A 25,026-nucleotide genomic window follows, 5' to 3' on the forward strand; every position below is an offset into this window, starting at 1 on the left:
AGCTGCTGGAACCAAACTCTTCTGACCTTAGTGGCTCCAGAAACAAGCATCACAAGATAACCACAATGCCAGGTACTTGGACCACTGTACTCCTGCATGTCCTTAACCTTTGGAGAAAATAAACCACCATTGTTTCATCTCAGCATGTGCATGTTTAACTCTGGAGCGCTCTGGTCATGTCTGCTTCACCTATAGGAAAAACGAAGGTAAGATTCTCATGCCATCCCACAACTACGCACCTTCAATCACCTTTAGGTGGAGCCCAGAACAGTCAGAAGACTGCTTAACAGCCCAAAGTCAAAAACTTCCTTGAGAGCCCAAATCAGTCAGAAGACTGCTTGACAGCTCAATACCCCGGCAACAGATCCCTAACAACCCTCTAACTTCCCTTGTAATCTGCCTAGCAACAAGCCTTGTTCACTAGTCTGCCTGCAACAGTGCATGCCTGGACAAGCCTAAGGGGAATCTCTCCCATCTGCCACACCCTGCATCACCTCTGCTTGCATTGTAAAGGGACAGTTTATGTACCTGCTGTTTCCGTCTTGCCATACCCCTTCTATAGACTTGCAGTACATTATACCTCATTACTGCACATTGCTGGACTGCGAACCCCAAGGTTTACTAACGACACCTTGGGAATTTCATCAGGGAGTCCTTGCGGAGCAGCACGACGATTTTCAGACCCCTATTCAAAAGTCAAGTTTCTTAAAGAGACAGTACACCTTAAATCAAAATGGCCGAAAAAGACCTCGGACAGTTCCCCACTGCTGAAACAGAGCAAATACAATCTGATACTTTCCATTATGAAGCCCAAGAGGCAGATCCCATGCGTCTAGCAGACCAAGTTGTCTGATAGAAGCACTCTTCCAAACCTACGATAAAGGCCACTGAAAACTATCACACTATGAAAGATGAGCTATGTGAACACCTGGAAGAACAGTGGGAACAAGTCACCTATTACATGTCAAGACTTGAATCCTCATCAGGTGATGCCGCATGCTTACAAGCCGCTGTGGAACGGCTGAACACAGCTTATGAAAGATACAAGAGACTGTCAACAAGGTACATTACCTTTTTAAAAGACTCTAAAATTGATGAAGCTCTTTCAGACCTGAGCAAGGCAGAAGAGGTGGACAAGGAAGGAGATGCCAAGGTGCAAGATGCCATAGACAAGGCCGAACACCGTATTTCTCACCAGCAAGAAACCAGATCACACCGATCAACCTCATCTAGACGTTCCTCTCGGTTATCCGGGTCATCATCCTCAAGAAACTCAGCCCTGAGTGACAGGATACTAGAGGCCCGCATAAGAGCAGAAGAATCCAAGGTGAGACGTTCCTTCACAGAAAGAGAAGTAGAAGAAGAAGCCAAAAGGGCAGAAGCAGTAGCCCTTGCAAAAGCAAAATCCGCTAAAGCAGAAGCCCTTGCAAAAGCAGAAGCCGCTAAAGCAAAAGCCCTTGCAAAAGCAGAAGCCGCTAAAGCAGAAGCCCTTGCAAAAGCAGAAGCCGCTAAAGCAGAAGCCCTTGCAAAAGCAGAAGCCGCTAAAGCAGAAGCCCTTTTAAAAGCAGAAGCCACTAAAGCAGAAGCCAAAAGTGCAGAAGCGGAGGTTCGGATAAAGATTCTTCGGTCACAGATGGCAGAGGAAGTTGCGCTAGCTAAAGTGAGACTACTTGAGCAAGCATTGAGCCAAGGTCCTGATCCAGCTCATTCGCCACCACTGGAAGCAGACAATCCAGTTGATCGCACAAGAGACTATGTACTGAATCAGTTACCTGTAGCAACCTGGTTTGCAGTACCGTCCAAGCCGACAACACCGAAACCTCTAACTTACCTCTACCAGTCCCAGTACCACCAAAAGCACCCGAGCAATTTAATAACAGTCACCAAGAGGTGCCCTCTCAAGCACAGTCACCACAGCAAGACGGCAACCAAGTGTTTCCTGACCCACTTCCACAGCTCAAGCAGTGGTCATCAGAATCTACAGAGGCTAAACCACAGCTCAACCCTGCAGCAACGTCATTGTACCCGGGAACATCTCATCCATTCATGCCAGGCAGCCCATACGCCTCAGGGGCATCACGAGTTGTCGTGGCAACAAGTGGTTAGAAATCAGATATGTCTGAGTTTGCCAGGTTCATGGTGAGCAGAGAGCTAATCAACACTAGTCTCACGAAATTTGATGATCGTGCAGAGAGCTACATGGCCTGAAAAGCAACTTTCAAGGCAGCCATCGCCAATCTCAACTTAACTGCAGAACAGGAGCTCGACCTCATGATCAAGTGGTTGGGCCCAGGCTCTACAAACTGTATCAAGAGCCTCAGAACCGTCTATGTGTGACAAGCAGAAGCAGGTCTCGCTGCTGCATGGCAAAGACTGGAACGTACCTTTGGCAGCGCAGAAGCAATAGAGAAAGCCCTATTCAAGAGACTGCAGGGCATCCCAAAGATCAACCTTAAAGAAGTCCACAAGCTTCAAGACCTAAGTGATCTGCTCATGGAGCTGGAGCTCGCCAAAAGAGACCCTCGTCTGTCTGGGCTGTGCTACCTGGATACAGCCCATGGAGTGAACCCAATCGTGGTGAAGCTATCATACAGTCTGCAGGAAAAATGCGCAACGTCAGTCTCAAGGTGCAAAAAAGTGCATGACGTCACCCTTCCCCCATTTATTCACTTCTGCGGGTTCATCGACGAGCAGGCCCAGATGAGGTACGACCCCAGCCTCGACTTCCTAGAGTTCAATACTTCGGCAGCTGCAACAACATCATCATCAAGGTATGAAGGTGCCATGCACAAACGCAGAGACATTAAGAACACTGTGAGTGTTAGGAAGACTGAGCTACCATCACCTGCAGCACCCACAGATAAACAGTACACCATCTCATCACGAGATGAGTCTTTCAATCGAGAATGTCCCATCCATATAAAACCACACTCACTGAACAAGTGCAGAGGGTTTAGATCCAAAACGCTACAGGAGTGCAAGAAAGTCCTCACAGAGCTTGGAATCTGTTTCAAATGCTGCACATCACTTGAGCACATGGCCAAGGACTGTAAATTCATCGTCAAGTTTGAGGAGTGTCATAGTGAAAAACACATTTCAGCCATGCACACAACCCAGCTAGCTAAAGACACACCGGCTGCAGTCACCACCGCTCCCACTCCAAGTCATGGCGGGGAGTCCAAGAATCAGACTGATACCACCACAGCCGTCTCTTGCTCATGCTCAGAGGTATGTGGAGAGGGCCAAATGGAGAAATGTTGTGCCCATCAAGGTTTATCCCGAGGGACATCCAGAAAAGGCAATGAAGATGTATGCCATCATAGATGACCAAAGCAACCGGTCCCTAGCAGGAACCAAATTCTTTGAAGCCTTCGGAATTGATGGACCATCAGAACCCTACACCTTGAACACCTACTCGGGTCGCATAGAGACTAGCGGCAGAACTGCCCAGGGATTCATTGCTTCTCCTATCAACGGGAAGACTGAAATACCTCTACCAACGCTCGTTGAATGTGACAAAATACCCAACCACAGGAATGAAATTCCTACCCCAGAAGCTGCATTTCATCAACCACACCTGAGACACCTCGCTAGTGTTATCCCACCTTTGGACAACAAAGCAGAGATTCTACTCCTGCTCGGCAGAGACAATCTAAGGGTACACAAGGTGCAACAACAGTGTAATGGGCCTGACTATGCACCATTCGCCCAGATACTGGACTTGGGATGGGTAGTCATAGGAAATGTGTGCGTTGATCGATCAGAAATTGATTCCTTCAAGACTTACGTGCATGGAGATGGGTGCACAACCTGCTTAAAGCCATGTCCTCATCACTATGGAGTGAAAGAGAAATCTCCATACACAATACAGCTATCTGACATCGCTTCTTCTATGCATATCGACAACTTGAGAAGATCAGTCTTTCACACAACCAAGGACGATGATAAAGTAGCCTTGTGAGTAGAGGACAGAGAATTCATCAAAATAATGGACTGGGAGTTTTCTGAAGACAAAACCAACCACTGGGTCTCTCCAATACCGATCTACCAGGGTAAGACTCCAAACAACCGAGATCAAGCTCAGACTAGGTGTAACTCTCTGCAGCGTTCCATGAACAGCAAGCCTGAAATGAGAGAACACAGAATCGCCTTTATGGACAAGGAAGTCTGCAACAACCTAGCAGAACCTGTACCAACTGAACTGAATCCAGCAGATCACGCAACTAGACCTATGTCTATAAGTTCTTTTGCTAACTCTTCTTGGCTTACAGGTCCAGAGTTCCTGCTGAGACAGTCAGAAGAAGGTGTCCAGGAAGCCTTCAGCATCCTAGATCCAGACAACGATCGAGATGTCCGAGCTGAAGTCAACACCCTTGCCAACGTTTTGAACGTTTCTCCAGCTGGATGAGGCTCGTCAGGACTGTCGCAAGGCTAGTGCATATCGCCAGATGCTATCGTATGGACCTTAAAAACAAAGACTGTCATCGCTGGCATTTTTTTTTACCCATCAAACTGATCCCACTTCAGTTTCCTTTCTGGACCTTCAATTGACAGCTAATACTGGTACTGATAGTGTGGATTGTGACCTATTCAGAAAGGCAACTGCTGGCAACTCCCTATTATATGCTTCTAGTTGCCATCCACGCCATGTCATCAATAATATACCTGTGAGAGAATTCATTAGAGCCAGACGCACATGCACTTCTGAAAACTCTACCAGAAGCAATGTGATATTATTAAAAACAGATTCAAAAACAGGGGTTATTCCCCAAAGGTTATTGACCAAGCAAAGCTAAAATCTGAAAAGAAAAACAGAGCGCAATATTTGGAACAAAAATCCACTTCTTTTTCTGTGTCTGCACAAACCTCTTCTCAGGTAGTTTTTTCAACCTGTTTTAGTAGTGATTATTATCATGTCATCGATATTGTCAAGAAATTTTTACCCATCTTGCAGGTTGACAACACCTTAAAAAATATTTTGGCTAATGGCGTGAGATTTGTGTCTAAGCGTAATACTACAATAGCAAATCGCATCTCACCTAGTGACCACACAATGCTCAATAAGAATATAAGTCACTGTTCACATAATTGGTTACCCACATTGGGCTCCTACAAATGTGCTCAAAAAAATTGTGGTTTATGTAGGTTCATGTTTAATACCACTAAATTTACATCTTGTGCTAATAATCGAGAATTTACCATTAAGTCCTTTATTAATTGCGGTACCGTTGCAGTGGTCTACATCATCACCTGCACAAGCTGCCACATCCAGTATGTGGGAAATACCTCCCGTACATTACGCCGTCGCATCTCAGAGCACGTCTATGATGTAAACCATACCACTACACGGAGCTTGTCTGCCGCATCTAAACATTTTTTAAATGTGCATGCTGGCAATCTGACATCGCTCAAAGTGAATGCTGCAGAAAAAGTGATCCTCCCTAAAAGGGGTGGCGATTTGACAAAATTGTTACACCGCTGCGAAGCAAAATGGATAATTTTACTTAATAGCAGAATGCCGTATGGGCTCAATGTGAAAAATGAAATTTCAAATGTATTGTAAAAAGTCTATCTCATGTGCTACCTACTCAGTCGTGTTTCTACACATGTGATGTCATTTCTCTGTGATTTTCCCCTCCCCCTTGATCTTTTTTAAGGGCTTTTCATTTGAATGGTGTTGTCTCAGACTAAGGAGGTGATCCTCCGAAACGCGTACCTGTTTGATAATTGCCACTTGTTTTTATACATATGGAATGACCTTTTAAATCATTTGGAATAAAGAAATTCGTTTTTAAAATAATCTGGAACCTGGATGCTGGAAATTCCTTTCTTCACTGTCATCGCTGCCACAAACCCCTTTCTGCTGAGGACATCTCCCATAGTGAACAGTAAGGAATAAGCTGGGCTCACTACTATAAACCTGGTGCTCGGGGGAAAAATAGTCCATATACAATTAGAGAGCCCCGGCACACTGTGTGCCGGGGCTCTCTAATTGTATATCTCCCATAGTGAGTCTCTCATAATATGCCACCTCCAACAGAGTGAGTTCGCCATAAAAAGGAAGCGTTTACACAACAAACAGCAGACTCGATTAAGAAGCCCTCTCACCAACTTAAACCCAGTTATGGACAGTTTCGGCTTACTGAGAGTTGGTGGTCGTTTAAACCAGGCTCATTTCGGAGTTGCAGAACAAAATCCTCTTATCATTCCCAACAAACACCATGTTACAGTCTTGCTGATCTGACACCACCATGAAAGGACTGAACACCAAGGCAGGCAAATTACAGAGGGCACTTTACGGTCTACAGGCCTCTGGATAATTGGGATGAAGAGACATGTAGCACAAATACTACACGATTGTGTGCACTGTCGTAAAGCGAGAGGAAAACAACTGCACCAACAAATGGCTGACTTACTTACAGACAGACTTTCTACAGAGCCACCTCTCACCTACGTGGGCCTAGACATTTTCGGACCATGGATGGTGTCCACACGCAGAACTCGCGGCGGCCAAGCAAACAGTAAGCGGTGGGCTGTGTTATTTACCTGCATGAGTGTTCGAGCCGTTTACATTGAGGTGTTAGATTCCATGGATACCTCCAGCCTAATTAATGCCTTGTGAAGGTTCCTTGCCATCAGAGGACCAGTGAAACAGCTGAGGTCTGACCGTGGAAGCAACTTCGTCGGTGCATGTAGAGAACTGAAAATCGACACCAAGCCTATCCAAGATCAGCTGGCAGAGAAAGGTTGCACCTGGATTTTCAATCCCCCTCAAAGTTCTCACATGGGAGGCTCCTGAGAGAGGATGATCGGGATTTCACGCAACATCTTGAACTCCATGCTAATGGACGTCAACTCCTCAACACTCACGCATGAAACTCTAGTCACTCTTTTAGCTGAAGTCTCAGCCAGTATCAATTCAAGACCGCTTGTGCCGGTGACCATGGATCCAGAAACACCAACCATATTAACTCCTACCATTCTTATTACCCAAAAAACTGACAACGCGGTAATGCCGAGCGGAGAGTTCACCCACGCGAACACTTATCAAAAACACTGGAAACGGGTTCAATACTTGGCTGACTATTTCTGGAACCGATGAAGGAAGGAATACCTCACCATTCTTCAAGGGAGAAAGAAGTAGCGACATCCCAAGTCGAACCTCAAAGAAGGAGACCTAGTCCTCATGAAAGACCAGACCACAGAAAGGACTGACTGGCTTATGGGACTGATTACTAGGATACTACCTAGCCAGGACGGCAATGTTCGGAAGGTGGAGCTAAAGGTCAACAGGAAAGGTGAGACGAAGACCTTTGCAAGGCCAATCCACGAACTTGTTCTGCTGTTGCCCATAGAGAGCGTCCCTATGGGATGAACGCTACCGGACCTGAACTTTGAGCCATCCTTCTTGTTTTGGACTCAATTGAGTTTGTTTTCGCCTTTCCTTTCAGGTTATATTATGGACTCAATAGTGAAATCCCCAAAGTGAATTTCAGACAGGGAGTGTGCTGTTCCTACTTGCTTTAGTTAAAATGTTATTTTATGTTTTTCATGCTTGTCTCTGCTGCCATCTACTGGTGAGACACTTCGGCTCCTCTGTTTCTTTTGTCCAGCCCATGGGAGTGTCTGCTTCTCCTCTTACATCACATCCTGGCATCTATGTTCAGTTACCAGCCAGAGATTGTGAGAATAACACACCTTATTTGAGCTGCTGGAAGCAAAGTCTTCTGACCTTAGTGGCTCCAGAAACAAGCATCACAAGATAACCACAATGCCAGGTACTTGGATCACTGTACTCCTGCATGTCCTTAACCTTTGGAGAAAATAAACCACCATTGTTTCATTACAGCATGTGCATGTTTAACTCTGGAGCGCTCTGGTCATGTCTGCCTCACCTATAGGAAAAACGAAGGTAAAATTCTCATGCCATCCCACAACTACGCACCTTCAATCACCTTTAAGTGGGGACAGAACATTGAGTGCTGATACCACCACTCCTTTCTGCATAATGAACACTGAAACCTCAATCTATACCCCTAATCAGCATATGGTTATTCATTCAACACAATTTGCTCAAAGGGCAACTAGAGGTACCCTAACTAAAGGTACCCTAAAGATTAATAAAACAACTTTTATTCCTAAATGTAAATAGAACAGACCAATCTAAAAAGTACTTAAGAGGGGTTGCAGTTCGTTTGTTAGCTCATTATAGCCTCAGCCCCCAGATGAAGCCAGACATAATGAAATATGTTGGGGAAGCTATTAGCTTTTATAGGGTAATACTACCTTGTAACATTGTAGGACAGTAGTCCACTTGCTTGTAGTATCTGGTCCGCGGCCAGATACATGATTCAGTAAACGCCTTAGGTCGCTCTACTTGCCACTATTTTTCTGTAGAATGGGCACAGGCTCCTCAAAGGTCCCCCGTGCCCTGTCCTGGAAAACTCCTGGACAATGCATCAGCCTGAGTGTTATTAGACCCTGGACGATAAGTTACAAAAAATTTAAACCTGTTGAAAAATAATGACCACCTAGCATGTCTTGGTGTAAGACGTTTAGTCGACTCGAGGTACAGGAGATTTTTATGATCAAAAATAACAGAAACAGACTGAATAACTCCCTCCAAAAAGTGTTGCCACTCCTCGAATGCTAATTGGATAGTGGGTAGTGCCCTATTACAAATGTCATTATTGCATTCGGACGGAGATAACTTCTTGGAAAAGAAAGCACATGGACGCAGTTTACCAACAGATGGACCTTGAGACAATACAGCTCCCACCCCCACCTCTGATGCTTCAACTTCCACCATGAAGCGTAAAGAAACATCACGTTGTATTAATATGGATGCTGATGTGAAGCATTTTTTTTAAACAGTCAAATGAGTATAAAGCACTCTTAAACCAGTTAAAAAGTCTGTATCTTTTTACATCATGTTAGTCAGATGTCTTGCTATCTCAGAAATTTTTTTAATAAACTTCCTGTAATAATTTGCAAACTCCAAAATATGTTGCAGTGCTTTAATCTTCTCAGGATGGTCCCTTTTTAATATAGCCTGTAACTTTCAGGGATGCCTCCTAAACCCAAAGGCGGAAATATATAACCCAAAAATTGAAGTTCCTGAATGGTGAATACACACTTTTCTAATTTAGCGTATAACTTGTTCACTCTGAGAATTTGCAAATTCTGTTTAAATGTTTCAAATGTTAAACATTTGGGTGGGAGACGCTGCAATTGAGCGGGCGAGGCTACAGTTCAAGTGTGGCTGCAAGTTAAGTACTGTATATATATATATATATATATATATATATATATAGCATAGTTGAATACACTATCATAGTTGTTATAACTGTGTACCTGTTTACATGGTTTAGGGTATTATCTATCTGTGCTATCTCTATTACTGGGGAAAAAAGGGAGAAGTTTTGTGATTTATGTTGTAATGCCCATGCTGGAGTCCTGGCACTCTCCTGCTCCCCTCCCCCAGTGAGGACGTTGGTTTCCTCACCTGTACAGTTGTCTTGCGGTGGTAGTGCCATCCCATGCTGCTGCCTCCTGGAGCATCTGTACACCTCGCAGGCTCCTGGCCTCTGCCCGTAGGGCGCACCCACCACCATGCCTCCTTTTCTTAAAGGACAAAGGTCCTCCTAACCCGGAAGGACCTCCCAGGTCAGCTGTGAGCAGGTACTTAAGGCACCTCTTCCCTATCAGTGGTGACTGGGCAATCAGTCCATACATTGCTAGTTCTCAGGTCTCCTAGCACTTTGCTGCCGCTGTTACATTGTGCTAGTTCTGTTGTTGATACCTGTCTTCATTACAGAGTGCTGCTGCCGTTACCTGTACGTGATGCTGCTGCGAGCCTCTGCTCTGGCCGCCTACCATGATACCAGCTGCCACGAAGTATCGTCCACTGCTGCCGCTACCATCCAAAAGTCCATCCATGCATCTCGGACGGAATCTAGACTCCTACTGCTGCTTTAACCTACTGCCAAAGACTGTCGCTCCCGTACCCCTGGGGAAAGCTGAGGCAGCACCAGTCTTCCCGAGTGGCGTCCGGACTCATACCTGCAGCGTAACACCCTTACCACTAGGGGCTCTGGAGAAGACCAGGCTCAGGTCCATAGTCAAGCCCCTCTGGGATTTCTGTGTGCTGTAGCCCAGTGGGTTTGCTAAAGATCTCTGCTCGCTCAGTGAGCATAACAGTGTGCTCAGGTCATGAACCCTGCTGCCCCTGAGGTCTCACCTCAGCGAGAAGTTGCTCATGTGTTGGAGGAACAATGTCAATTCATGACTATTCTACAGACTTTGGACACCCAACTGAGCTCTCTGCAGCTGGCAGATCCTGCAACCATCAACGCTCAGCTTTCCAGCCTCCAACAAGAGATCTCTCGTCAGGAAAGTACGCATAGGTTGAGTGTTGGAGCATCTCGCTTTCGTGGACGAACGGTTGAAGGTCTCTGCAGAATGCTACCAGCTTAGCCGCTACACCCCCAGTCTTGGCACCTTCGGGTCCGGCTCCTCTCCCAGCCTGCAGTCCAACCCCTTATCTCAGCAGACTTCCACAGTACCGAGGGGATCCGAAGCTTTGTCGGGGGTTCCTCAACCAGTGCCAGCTGCATTTTCATCTCCTGCCACAGCAGTACCTCACAGATGCCACCAAAGTGGCTTTTATTGTTTCTCATCTAGATGGCAAAGCCCTGGGACTGGATCAATTCATTTCTGGAAAGAATGGATCCACTAGTCTCTAATCTGTCTCTCTTCCTGGAGACTTTCCAGAAGGTTTTTGAAAAATCCAGTCGCATTGCATCCGCTACCAAAGCGCTGCTTGACTTTCAACAAGGGGATCTCACAGTGGGTCAGTACGCCATAAAAGTCTGCACCCTATACTCTGAGTTACACTGGACCAATGAGTCATTGGTCAGAGCATTCTGGTGATGCCTATCTGGTAAAATCAAGGACGAGTTAACTAGTCGTGCTTTACCCTCCTCTTTGGATGACCTGATTAGCCTGGCTGTTCAGATTGACCTGTGCTTTCAGGAACATGCTCGTGAGAGGACCCATGAGAGAAGGTTGTCACACCCAGTACCCTATGTTCTGAGGTCCTTGGTTCCTCATGCCAGTGTGTCTTCTGTGCCTTCAGGCCCAAAGTTGGTGATTGATCAAGTATGGTCTGTTCACCACCACCAGGAGAATTGCAGCACCACTGGGAAGTGCTAATACTGTGGAAGCTCTGCACATCAGACACGGCCACGGGGTCTGAGGTTATCCACGGTTTTTCTCCTGGGTTGCCGCGGTGGCCTTGCCCCATTCCGTGACACCGGCGATGTAAAAAAAGATGGGGGTGGGGACGATAGGGGTAGTTGTTTGTGACGCCACATGTGGCGTGCGGCTATAATGGGAGCTGCCGCTGCAGAGGGTCTCTAGCTTTTCTGGGGTGGATGGTAACGCAGCTCGGGTGTTGCAGCTCTCCACAGGGAGAGCTTGGACCCAGGTAGGATGATAGGAGTAGTAGTCGCCTATGGCACAAGGGCGCGATGTTGAGAGCGCCGGCAGTAACGGGATGACACAGAGGGTACATTTCAAGTTCTTTACTCACTGGAAGCACATCGGCGTTGGAGTATCAGGCTGTGCTGTGATGGACTTCAGCCAATCCTGGATACTTCGGAGGTCGAGGCCGGTGTTTCCTTCTGTGAGTCTCCTTTCGACGGTTTCCCACCTCAGCTCTTGGGCCATGGAATGGGTCATGGGTGCCTTCTGCACTCCCCGCCAACCCTGGGATCCCCCTTCTTTCCTAAGAACCCGGGTCGAGCTTCTAGCTCCAGACCATGGGCCCTGAACCATCCATGTCTTGACTTATCTCCTCCTGAGTGTAACCTGGCGCTTGCTGCGCCCAGAGATGACTGACTACTGAGTGTGATGGCTCCTAACGACCCCTGTAGTGTGCCGCCTCCTGGGTTGCTGAACATGTGGGCAAGAGGTCCCATATCTCATGATGGCCATCCCAGCACCTACCCTACCACAGTCCCAGTAGAAGAGTTCCCGTGTTATGGGTTGGATGAGTTAATTTGGTGATAATTACCAGTGACAGCCTCCTCCATATCCGAGATGAATACTGCACCTTGGGTAAGGTAACATTTCTTCCCTTTATGGGAGGCATGGTTTCGTGAACGTTACAACTTCCCAGACATTTCACATTTGTCCCATTAAACCTTTTGACACTGTAGATGCAATCAACATTGGTTCTCACTATAAAATCTTCAGTTTAGGCCAATAGACATTCCTCCCCTTACAAAACTTTCACGTAGCATAAAATTTTCTACTTTGCATAAAACGTTTCCCCTTTGTACTCAAGTGCAACAGATTAGCAACAACAACATTATGTGGGACCTGTCCTGAACCCCCAAGGTAGGCTCTGGGTGTGCCCAGAGCGTTCCGGACCCTGCTTCTCCTCTTCAGCACAACGACAGGCTTATGGGTCCAGTTAATTCTGGTAGGGTGCACAACAGTGCAAATTATTTACAAGGAAGGTCAAGGCCATCCAAATGCGATGGCCCAGCTGTCCATTTCAACACTTTTCAAATTCTTTCAGAACCATTATACAGGGCCCAAGTAGTCCCATGTCTCTAGTGTCATAGCAGCTTACCGGAGTTGTAGATAAGCCATGGACACCATGGTCTGGGTCTACTGATTGCAAGGTCCCCTGACATCATGATCCATGTCCATGTTGCTGTCGGAGTCCTTGTCCACATTCAACCGGTCTACCCGCACATACAGGGCATACCATCCCCTCTCACCTCTTTGATGGGTTAAGGTGACGTGATCGCCCGGGTATAGGTTACGATCTGGGTGTCCTCTGCTGAGGTGGGATTCCACATACCTCCGGGAAATAAACATGTCCTTTGTCATCCCGGATTCGCCAATGAATCACCACCCTCGTTCCAAGTCAAAACGGACCATGACGCCATCCCTTAGCGTCTCCCGGGCGGAGGGTCACTCTCTGCAGCACCGCTGCTTGGCAGCCAGGTTCCAAGCTTCCAGGGATTCGTGCCTTGCCCAGCGTTCCTCCTGTTCTCCGAGCAGCTACAGGAGATGCCGATTGCAGGCCAATCTATTCGTGGCTGCCATGATGGTGTGCTCCAGGGGAGCCTGCAGGCCTTTTTCTTTATCGACCATCGCGTCCCAGGCCACGCTTGGTCTGTTGCGGCCAGGTGCAACAGCCGGAGGCTCTGCCAGCGGTCCCACCAGGTCACCATTGCTGGCTTCCAGGACTACAGGTGCTGCCACTCCATGCACCCCCTTGGTGCAAGGTTAATTCCCCTCCGGGGTTGGCGTCGCCGCTGCTCCCATCAGGGTCTCCTGCCACCTCCAGATGGTTCCCTTATGTAGCTCCAGCAACAGAGCCCGCAACGCCTCACTTTTTCCTCCAGTAGCTCAGGGGTGATCACGGGTCACGTCACCGGTACTTCCTCGGGACGACTGGGGGAGCTGGCTGCTTCCACCCCACACTCCTGGATGCTCCAGTTGCTCTCCGCCAACTTACATCTGGTCCCTGGCTTCGCAGTCAGACGATCTTTATGCACTCTCCAGGATGGCGGGACACTTTTTCCTGCTAAGTTTTGTTTCTCCTCTCTGGCCTTGGTGGGTGGGCAGAGCACTTTGCGCCATTCTGTCACCCAGCCCATGAAGGCCGGACACACCCAAATGGGGTGATTGCATATGGGGCCTGTCGTTTTCAATGGCCGACAGTGTACAGTCCCTTAACATACAGTCTATAGGCACACAGAACCTGTAGTTGCGGGTACGAAATCCTGTTTGTGACGCCGATTTATGCGCCCAGGGGTCTGAGGTTACCCATCACTAGGCCGCGGTTCTTCTCCTGGGTCGCCGCAGTGGCCTTGCCTGGTTTCGTCACCCCGGCAGTGTCAATAAAGTTGGGGATGGGGACGATATGGGTAGTTGTTCGTGACGCCACCTGTGGTGTGCAGCTATAATGGGAGCCACCGCTGCTGAGGGTGTCTCCTTTGGGGTGGATGGTAACACAGCTCGGGTGTTGCAGCTCTCCACAGGGAGAGCTTGGACCCAGGGAGGATGATAGGAGTAGTAGTCGCTTATGGCGCAAGGGCGCGATGTTGAGAGCGCCGGCAGTAATGGGACGACACAGAGGGTGCAGTTCAAGTTTTTAACTCACTGGAAGCACAACGCCGTTGGAGTACCAGGCTGCACTGTGATGGACTTCAGCCGATCCTGGATACCTTGGAGGTCGAGGCCGGTGTTTCCTCCTGTGCATCTCCTTTCGACAGTTTCCCTTCACCCTAGTTCCTTGGCCATGGAACGGGTGACGGGTGCCTTCTGCACTCCCCGGAAACCCTGGGATCCCCCTTCTTTCCTAACAACTCTGGTCGAGCTTCCAGCTCCAGACCACGGACCCCATATCGTCCATGTCTTGGCTTATCTCCTCCTGAATACAACCTGGCGCTTGCTGTGCCCAGAACTGACTGACTACTGAGTGAAATGGCCCCTAACTACCCCTGTTGGTGTCCTCCCTCCCGGGTTGCTGAACTAGTGGGCAAGAAGTCCCATACCTCATGATGGCCATCCCAGCACCTACTGTAGCCCAGTCCCAGTAGTAGAGCTCCCGTGTAATGTGTTGGATAAGTGAATTTGGTGGTGATTACTGGTGACAACCTCCTCCGTATCCGAGATAAATACTGCACCTCGGGTGAGGTGCAGTACCCTGTGGCGCATGAAGCCGCAGGGGCGCCACACATCTAATCTGCTTCTGTCCAAAGAAGCCTGGAAACTTTCTTGCCTAGGGTCAGTAGGAGAGGCTACCCTAAGTTATGGCAAGTCCTCTTCACCTCTATATTTGACTATGTCCGTAACCTGTGAAAACTCCTTGTTCTCTTAAGTGGCCCTCATGGACTCAGGTGCTGATGGGAATTTCATACAAAAAAAGTATAGTGGATCCGTATTAGATTCCTGTTCGTCAGCTGTAAACTCCTATTCCAGTGCTGCCAGTGGTCAAAAAAACCTCTGCCCAAGGTCATCCAGTTTGTTAGTGAGGAAGTTGTCCTACGATTGGGAATGATGCATACGTAGAGGATCGCCTTTCACGTTCTTCCGGGAATGTCACATCCGCTGTTGCTGGGTATACCGTGGCTTTGGAAGCACGAACCAGTTCTGGACTGGAGATCTGGAGATGTGCTCAGGTAGGGTCACACTAGCCATGAAAGCTGTCTTGTTCTCGTACAATCTCATTGACAGCCCGTGAAGCCCTCTAATCTTCTGGGTCTGCTGTCCGCCTACTGGGTCTATGCAGACGTCTTTGACACTAAAGAGGCTAAAGCCTGCTTTACACGGTACGATCTATCATGCAATTTCACGATCGATCGTACCCGCCCCCGTCGTTTGTGCGTCTCGGGCAATTAGTTGCCCGTGGCGCACAAAGTCGTTAACCCCCGTCACATGTACTTACCTGATGTGCGATGTCGCTGTGGGCGGCGAATATCCTCTTCCTGAAGGGGGAGGGACGTTCGGCGTCACAGCAACGTCACACAGCGGCCAGCCAATAAAAGCGGAGGGGCGGAGATGAGCGGGACGTAAACATCCCGCCCACCTCCTTCCTTCCGCATAGCCGGCGGGTGCCGCGGGACGGAGGTAAGCTGCTGTTCATCATTCCCGGGGTGTCACACGGAGCGGCGTGTGCTACCCCGGGAACGATGAGCAACCGGCGCCATTTTAATTAAACGAGATTATGAAACCGAGCGACGAGTACACGACTCAAGATTTGTGAGCGATACTGCATCGCTCGGAGGTGTCGCACAGCCCGACGTCGCAAACGATGCCGGATGTGCGTCACAAAAACCGTGACCCCGGCAATCTATCGCACGATAGATCGTCTCGTGTAAAGCACCCTTAAGACCCTGCCTCCAGATCGACAATATGACTGCCCAATTCACCTACTCCCTGGGTCTACTCCTCCTCGTAGTCATATCTGTTCCCTGTCTCATGCCGAGACCCAAGCGATATCCAAATACATAAAGGAGAATCTGGCAAGAGGTTTCATTCACAAGTCTTCCTCTACGGCCAGAGCTGGTTTCATCTTTGTTAAGAAAAAGAACAAGTCTCTTCAGCTACATATTGACAACAGAGTGCTCAATCAAAAACAAATATCCGCTGCCGCTCATACCAGAACTGTTCGACCATCTCCAAGGATCCAGGATCTTCTCTAACTTGGACCTCATTGGTGGGTATAATCTAGTTCGCATACAATCAGGCAACAAATGGAAGACTGCCTTCAACACCCGAGATGGCCACTATGAGTTTCGGGTAATGCTATTAGGGCTCAGCAATGCCCCAGCGGTCTTTCAGGAATTTGTGAACGACATTTTCCAAGATCTGCTGTACACATGTGTAGTGGTGTATCTTGACGATATTCTTGTATTTTCACCGGACCTATCTACACACAGGAGAAATGTTCGGCAGGTGCTGCAGAGGTTAAGGGAGAACCGTCTCTGCCAAATACAAAAAGTGTCTGTTTGAGTAGTCATCTCTTGGATACTGGCCTGAGGATGGATCCAGACAAGTTGTTAACAGTGCAGAAGTGGCCACGTCCTGACTATCTTAAAGTGATCCAGTTGTTCCTCAGGTTCGCCAACTACTACATCCAACTGTTCTGATCCCTGGCTCTTCCCATTTCAGCCTTGACCCGCAAAGGGGCGAATTCGAAAACTTGAACTCCTGAAACAGAAGACGCCTTTATGTCTCTCAAATAGGCCTTTGCTTTGAGTCAGGCACTACATAGACCTGTGTCTAATAACCAGTTTACCCTCAAAGTTGATGCTTCGATCTTCTTGTGCCAGTGCAGTTCTCACAAATAAGTCTGCTACGGGTAAGACTGCAACATGCAATTTTATTTCCAGTGCTTTCTCTCCAGCTGAGCGCAAGTACTCGACTGGCAATCGGGAGCTGTTGGTCATCAAGATGGCTCTGAAGGAGGTTCGTTATCTGCTGGAAGGAGTGATGCAGTCTGTTATCATTCACACTGACCACAAGAACTTGGCTTACCTACAGTCGGCTCAGAGGTTGAATCCACGCCAAGCCCGGTGGTCACTTTTCTTCAATTGCTTCGACTTTGAGCTGCACTTCCGCCATACTGAAAAGAACATCAAAGCTGATGCGCTTTCACGGTCATTTCTGCCAGCAGATCAGGAGGAGGAGCTTCAACACATAATTGAACCTTCTAGGATGGTGACAGTGGCTCCCATAGATGTGTCCCAGGTTTCTCCCAGTAAGACGTTTATTGCTGAAGCAGAAAGGTAGCGAGTTCTTCAGTAGCGTCATCTCGGCAGGCCAGTCATGCTGGACAGAAGACGTCATTGCAGCTGACATCATGGTACTATTGGGGGCCTACATTGTGACAAGATGTCCTGCAATTTGTGTCGGCCTGTCCCTCGTGTGCCCATAACAAGACACCAAAGAAGCTTCCTGCTGGTCCACTGTTCCTTTTGCCAGTGCCATCTGCCTCCTGGCAGCACATCTTTATTACAGATCTACCGAAGTCCTCCGGTTGCACCATCATCTGGGTGGTAGTGGACAGATTTGCCCTCTGTGCCCAAACTGCCCATGATCGCTGAGCACTTCATCCAGCACAATTTCTGGCTGCACGATCTACCACTCCACATCACGGCCAACAGAGGTGTCTAGATCTCTAGATCACGTCTCGATCCTAGAGGGCCACCTGCAAGCTGCTGGATGTCCCCCTGGACTTCTCGTCAGGCCTACCATCCACAGTCCAAAGGCCAAGTTGAACAGGTAAATCAGATTCTGATGAACTTTCTGCAACACTTCATCAAGGAGCATAATAGTGACTGGGTCAAACTCCTGCCTTGGGTGGAGTTCTCATATAACAACCACGTGAGTCCTCCACCTAGTCTCCTTTTCAGATCATGTACGGACAGCAACCCAGAATCCCGTTCCCAGTGGCGCTCACCTCCAGTCAGTGATGAAGACATCTATGAGGTAAAAGCCATCCTTTGTTAAAAGAGGTCAGAGGTAGTGGACTGGAAAAAGTTTGGTCCTTAGAACAGGTCATGAGAGCCAAGGGAGAATATTATTGCCCCTCTTCTTCTTAAGAGATTCTTGCAAAAGGGGCGTAAGGGAGAGGTCTTGTGATTTAGGAACTGCATCCTCACGGGGTTGCAGGGCCTACCCTCAGGGACCTGGAACCCCCGTGCCAGTAACACCTAGACACACCAAAATTCTAGTTACCACTCTACACCAGGGGTAATTGGTTAGTCAGATACAAGGGGATGGCCACCTAGAGAGCGGAGCCAGACCAGAGGACTAGACAACCTGGTGGGAGGGGACAGCAGTCAGTGTTACAGAAGTCTAAAGAAGTAGTGAAAGTGGAAAGACGTGCCCAGAGCTGGGTCATGTAACGGTGACCCGGGGGCACAGGAGAGTGGTCGCCAGGGCGGGTACACCCGAGTACTGCTGCGACCAGAACACCGACGGGGCACAGGGCCCTAGGTCAGGCAAGAGTTTCAGATGGCGTTGCAATTACCTGTACAGTGAGGGGACCTTCATGGACCTGACTGACCCACAAATCTGGGGGCATCAGCAGTACAGCAAGGATCAGGGTTTGGGACACAGACCAGCCCTACAGGGTCCACACTGCCCGCCGTACAGACAAGGAGACTGTCACAACAAGGGACAGTCGGGCCCCAAATCACTCCATGCTACGGGAACCCAACCACACTGAGGGTGCTGGGGACAGAGCAATTGAATCATCAACTGGCACTGGAAATACAGGGACCTGAACCAGCCGTCCAAGGGTCAAGAGTGAATAGAGACTGTTAACTACAACCCACGGTGTAGCCTCCCTTATTACTCCATCATACATCTCCCAGGCTCAGCCCTACCTGCGGAGTGCCTACCACCACAGCTGCCATTACCACCAGCCTTGGGGATAATCTACTCAGCAGCGGCGATTCCACCATCTTAACCGCAACCCGCAGGTGGCGTCACACAAATGACTTTAATCTCCCCTGTAAATACTCCCCATTAAAAAGCACCCAGAGAACGAGTCCGGGCAACGGCCACCAAAGTGACATTCCCCAGTTATACACTGCCCGGGACCGAGTACCCTATTCCCTGGGCGACACACCAGGAGGAGGGTGGAGGCGAAGAAATTCAAGACCCAGAAGTAGGTAGTTGGGTAACAGATAGAAGAAGGGGTAAAGGGAAGTGTCAGAGAGCCTAGTCCTGACCTGGCACAAGCTAATAAATATGCCTGTATGGCTAATATTGGGGATGCAGGGCCAGGGCTATGAACACTGCAGAAGAACATTGCTCCTAGCAACCAGGGAAACGACTACCGTAGAAAGGACAAAAATAGGAGTGCAGCAAGGGCCCAACAGATGTTGCTTGTAGGGAACTTTATAATTACGTGGATAGACAGGGTCATCTATAGCCCAGACCATAAATATCGAATAGTGTGTTGTCTGCCGGGTGCTCGGGTTCGGCATCTTGTGGATCGGATACACAGATTGCTGGGTGGGGCTGGAGAAAACCCAGCGGTCATGGTGCCCATTAGTACTAATGACAAAGTTAGAGGGAGGTGGAAGGTCCTTAAAAATGATTATAGAGAACTAGGAGAGAAGCTGAAGTCCAGGACCTCAAAGGTGGTGTTTTCAGAAATATTGCCGGTGCCACAGACATCACTAGAAAAACAGCAGGAGCTTTGGAAGATAAATACGTGGTTTAGAAATTGATGCAAGAAGGAGGGGTTTGTGTTCATGGAGAACTGGGCCGAATTCTCTGTTGGCAATAGGCTCTATTGTAAGGACGGGCTGCACCTCAATGGGGAGGGTGCAGCTGTGCTGAGGGAAAATATGGTCAGACGGATGGAGGAGCTTTTAAACTAGGATCTGGGGGAGGGAGGGTAGTGTTCAAAAAAGAGAATGGATAGAATAGACAGAGAAAGTGAGACAGTAGGGGTCAAGTCAGGTTTAGGGGGAGAGGAAAAAGCAAGGAACGTAGGGAGATGAGGAGTAAGAAATGTGTTAATAGAATTAAATGTCTGCTGGCAAATGCAAGAAGTCTTGTAAAAGTCTTGTTACACCGCATTCAGAAAGGACAGGAAAGACAAAAAAGGCGGAGGGATGTGCATATTTATCAAATCTAACTTAAGACCTGTGCTCAATAATGACATTGCGGGAGCTGCAACAATGTAGAGTCAGTATTGGTAAATGTACACAGGGAGGGCAATAATGGAAAGCTGCTAACTGGAGTTTGCTATAAGCATCCTAATATAGCTGAACAGGTAGAGGATGAAATGCTGCAACATCTTGAAAAGGCTACAAACGGATCCTTGTTATGGGGGATTTCAACTATCCAGACATTCTGTGGGACATAGTTTCTTCAAGTTGTGCTAAAAGCTGCAAGTTTTTATCTACAATTTAAGACAATTACATCTCTTAGATGGTAGGTCAACTGACCAGGGGAGATAATTTGATGGATTTGGTTCTGTCAAATAGACCAGATATAATTTCAAATGTACAGGTCCGGGAGCACTTGGGCAGCAGTGACCATAATATGGTATGCTTCAAAGTAATATTCAATAGAACATTTGAATGGAAAATACTAAAACCTGGAATTTTAGGAAAGCTGATTTCAACAAATTAAGGAAAAAGCTTAATCATGTAGATTGGGATAATGTCTGGGGTTACGAACATAAATGGGGCAAGTTTAAGGATATACTACTAGAGTCCTCTAAAAACAACTTATACCCTCTGGTAATAAAATGTCCAGGAATAAAAAGAAATCATTATGGATAAATAAACAGTACAAAGTATAATAAAACAAAAGCAAAGAGCATTCAAAATCTTGAAGGCTGAACATACAGGAATAACATTTCAGGAGTATAAAATTCTCAATAGGAAATGTAAAAAAGAAATCACGCTAGCAAAATTAGCTACTGAAACAAAAATTGCCAAAAACATTAAAATAAACCACAATTTTTTTTTAGAAATGCATCGATGCCAAAAAGAAGAAATGAGGATAGTATCAGCACCATAAAAGATTATAACAGCATAATTATAGAGGACAAAAAAAGACTGAGATATTAAGAAGGCACTTTCATCCATGTTCACCAAGAAACTGACTGTTCCAGGGATCATTCAACAAGGCAAAAGTATGCCTGCATCTGAGTAAGTTACACTTTGACAAATCCCCCAGGCCAGATGGCATTCTTTCACAGATTTTGAGGGAATTGAGCTCAGTAATTGACAGACTGCTGCATCTTATCTTCTTAGACTCTCTTGTAACAGGGTTGTTACCTCAGGATTGGAGAATGGCTGACGTGGTACCGATATTTAAGAAAGGTAAGAGAGTGGATCCAGGCACTTAGCATCCGGTAAGTCAGTGGTGTGCAAGGCTTTTGAGGGCATTTTAACAAATAACATGCAACAATATATTAGAGAGAATAATATAATAATTGATAACCAGAATGGATTCATGAAAGATGTCGTGTCTAACCAACATATTGGGTTTCTATGAGAAGGTAAGTGCAAATCTGGATATTAGTAATGCAGCTTATGTGATTTATTTGGACTTTGAAAAGGAATTTGATACTGTGCCTAACAGTCTTGTATTGAAGCTCCAGAAGCAAAGCAGATGGGTAAAGAATTGGCTAAAGATAGGAAACAAGGATTAGTCATAAATGGTATATTCTCTAATTGGGCTATAGTCAGCAGTGGGGTACCGCAGGGATCTGTGCTAGGACCATTCTTAAAAAGCTATTCTTTTTAATCTCTTTATTAATGGCCTTATGGATGGGATTGATAGTAGAGTGTCAGTCTTTTCTGATGACACCAACCTATGTAGGATATTAAAAATGGACCTTGATAGTACAATATTACAAATGATCTAGATAAGAAGTCTGAATGGGCAGACATTTGGAAAATAAGATGTAATTTTGATAAATGTAAAGTAGTACACCTAGGATGGAGTAATCCTATTGCTGCATATACATTAAATGGAAGTAAAATCGGGACTACAGAACAGAAAACCTGGGGATTCTGGTTACACGTTAACTGAACAGCAGTACTGAATGTCAAGCAGCAGCTGCAAAAGCAGACAAGATTTTAGGGTTATAAAAAGAGAGATTAGATCCCGTGACCGCAACATATTGTTGCCACTGTAAAAGTCACTTGTAAGGCCATATCTGGAATATGGGATCCAGTTTTGGGCTTTTTATTATCACAGCCGGTGAAAAAAACGGAGATCACCGTTGCTATAGCAACCCACCTGTCAGCGGTGACGTCACCGCTTACAGCACGCAGCTTCTGATCACTCACGGAGCAGCATCGTCTTCCTCTCATGCAGCGCTGTCTGATGTAGCAGAGCTGCATGGGTTGATTCTCCTTCAACCCATTCAGCACTGCTACATCAGACAGCATAGCATGGGAGGAAAAATAGTGCTGCTCCGTGCAGTCTATTCACTCAGTGAGCGTCTTTCTCCCATGCAGCGCTGTCTGATGTAGCAGAGCTGCATGGGTTGAAGGAGAAAGAAGACAGAAGACCATGGATCGTGGAGGGATAAGAGAGAGTAATAAACATGGAGTGTTCTAAGTGTGTCTGTGTATTTATTTCTATTAAAGTATTTTTTCTCTGTGTGGTGTCTTTTTTTTTTAACCCTTTATTGGAGATTCTTAATGGCCGGGTCAAACTTGCCTGACATTAAGAATCTCTGGCTTAATACTAGCAAGTAAAACAAAGCTAGTATTACCCATTATTACCCAGCGAGCCACTGTCACCAGGGCAGCTGGAAGAGTTGGATACAGCATCAGATGATGGCGCTTCTATGAAAGCGCCATTTTCTGTGGAGGCTGCGGACTGCAATTCACAGCAGAGGGGCCCAGAAAGCTCAGGCCAACCTGTGCTGCGAATTTCATTCCCCAGCTGCCTAGTTGTACCTGGCTGGACACAAAAATGGGGCAAAGCTCATGTCGATTTCTTTTTTAATTATTTCATGAAATTTATGAAATAATTAAAAAAAGGGCTTCCCTATTTTTTTTGTTCCCAGCCGGGTACAAATAGGCAGCTGAGGGTTGGGGACAGCCGTACCTGCCTGCTGTACCTGGCTAACATACAAAAATATGGCGAAGCCAACATCATTTGTTTTTTAATTATTCCATGAAATTCATGAAATAATTAAAAAAAACAGGCTTCCCTATATTTTTGGTTCCCAGCCGGGTACAAGTAGGCAGCTGGGGGTTGGGGGCAGCCTGTAGATGCCTGCTGTACCTGGCTAGCATACAAAAATATGGCAAAGCCCACGTCATTTTTTGGGTGGGCAAAAAACTCCTGCATACAGTCCTGGATGGAGTATGCTGAGCCTTGTAGCTCTGCAGCTGCTGTCTGCTCTCCTCCATACAGACAGACAGCAGCTGCAGAACTACAAGGCTCAGCATACTCCATTCAGGACTGTATGCAGGAGTTTTTTGCCCCCCAAAAAAATTACCTGGCCTTCGCCATGTTTTTGTATGCTAGCAAGGTACAGCAGGCAGCTACGGGCTGCCCCCAACCCCCAGCTGCCTATTTGTACTCGGCTGGGAACCAATAATATAGGGAAGCCCTTTTTTTAATTATTTCATGAATTTCATGAAATAATTAAAAAAAAATGACGTGAGCTTCACTCATTTTTTGTGTTTTGTGTTCAGCCAGGTACAACTAGGCAGCTGTGGATTGGAATTCGCAGCTCAGGGTGCCCAAGGTTTATGCGCACTCCTGTTGTGAATTGCAGTCCGCAGACGCCCCAGAAAATGGCGCATTCATAGAAGCGCCTTCTTCTGGCGCTGTATCCAACTCTTCCAGCTGCCCTGGTGACGGGTGGCTCGCTGGGTAATAATGGGGTTAGGGATAGCTGTATATTATCAACTGGCCCTAAGCCCGAAATTCATGGTGTCACGCCAATATTAGACATGGCCACCATGAATTTCTAGTACAGAAAAAAAGAACCACAACACAGAAAAAATATTTTTATTATAAATAAAACACAACACAATTAGTGACTCCATCTTTATTGAAATAAAGAACCCCCCTCCGCAGTAATCCTGGGTCAGGGATCCCGCACCGTCCAATCCGGATCCAATATCATCTGACCGGTTTGCTGGAAGGCAAAACGATCAGATGATGTGTCAGGTTCTATGGCCTGAATCACATGACACAGCAGCTGATTGTATAAACAGCTTTTATACAATCAGCTGATGCATCAGTGCAAAAACAAAAAACAAACTACACACTTCAGTGCAGACTCCTGTCCGACAGCATCAGCTGATAGTTTAGCCGGCCGGGCGTTAAAAAGCCGGCCTCACCGCTTGACTTATAGTGCATCAGCTGATTCCGTCAGGTGACCGCATCAGCTGATCATCGCCAGGTCTGAGAAAGAGAGAGAAAGAAAGATGAGAAAGAAAGAAAGATGAGAGAGAGAAAAGAGAGAGAGAGAGGAGAGAGAGAGAGAAGAGAGGGAGAGAAGAGAGAGGGAGAGAAGAGAGAGAAGAGAGAGAAGAGAGAGAGGAGAGAGAGGAGAGAGAGGAGAGAGAGGAGAGAGAGAAGAGAGAGGAGAGAGAGGAGAGAGAGGAGAGAGAGGAGAGAGAGGAGAGAGAGGAGAGAGAGGAGAGAGAGGAGAGAGGAGAGAGAGGGGAGAGAGAGAGGAGAGAGAGGAGAGAGAGAGGAGAGAGAGAGGAGAGAGAAAAAGAGAGAGAAAGGAGAGAGAGGAGGAAGAGGAGAAAGAAGAGAGAAGAGAGAGGGAGAGAAGAGAGGGGGAGAGAGGAGAGAGAGAGGAGAGAGAGGAGAGAGAAGAGAGAGAAAAAAAGAGAGAAAGAGAGAGAAAGAAAAAGAGAAAGAGAGCAAGAGAAAGAGAGAGAGAAAGAGAAAGAGAGAGAGAAAGAGAAAGAGAGAGAGAAAGAGAGAGAAAGAGAGGGAGAGAGAAAGAGAGAGCGAAAGACAGAGAGAGAAAGAGAG

The sequence above is a fragment of the Anomaloglossus baeobatrachus genome, chromosome 5, assembly GCF_048569485.1.
Source record: "Anomaloglossus baeobatrachus isolate aAnoBae1 chromosome 5, aAnoBae1.hap1, whole genome shotgun sequence".
Classification (NCBI taxonomy): domain Eukaryota; kingdom Metazoa; phylum Chordata; class Amphibia; order Anura; family Aromobatidae; genus Anomaloglossus; species Anomaloglossus baeobatrachus.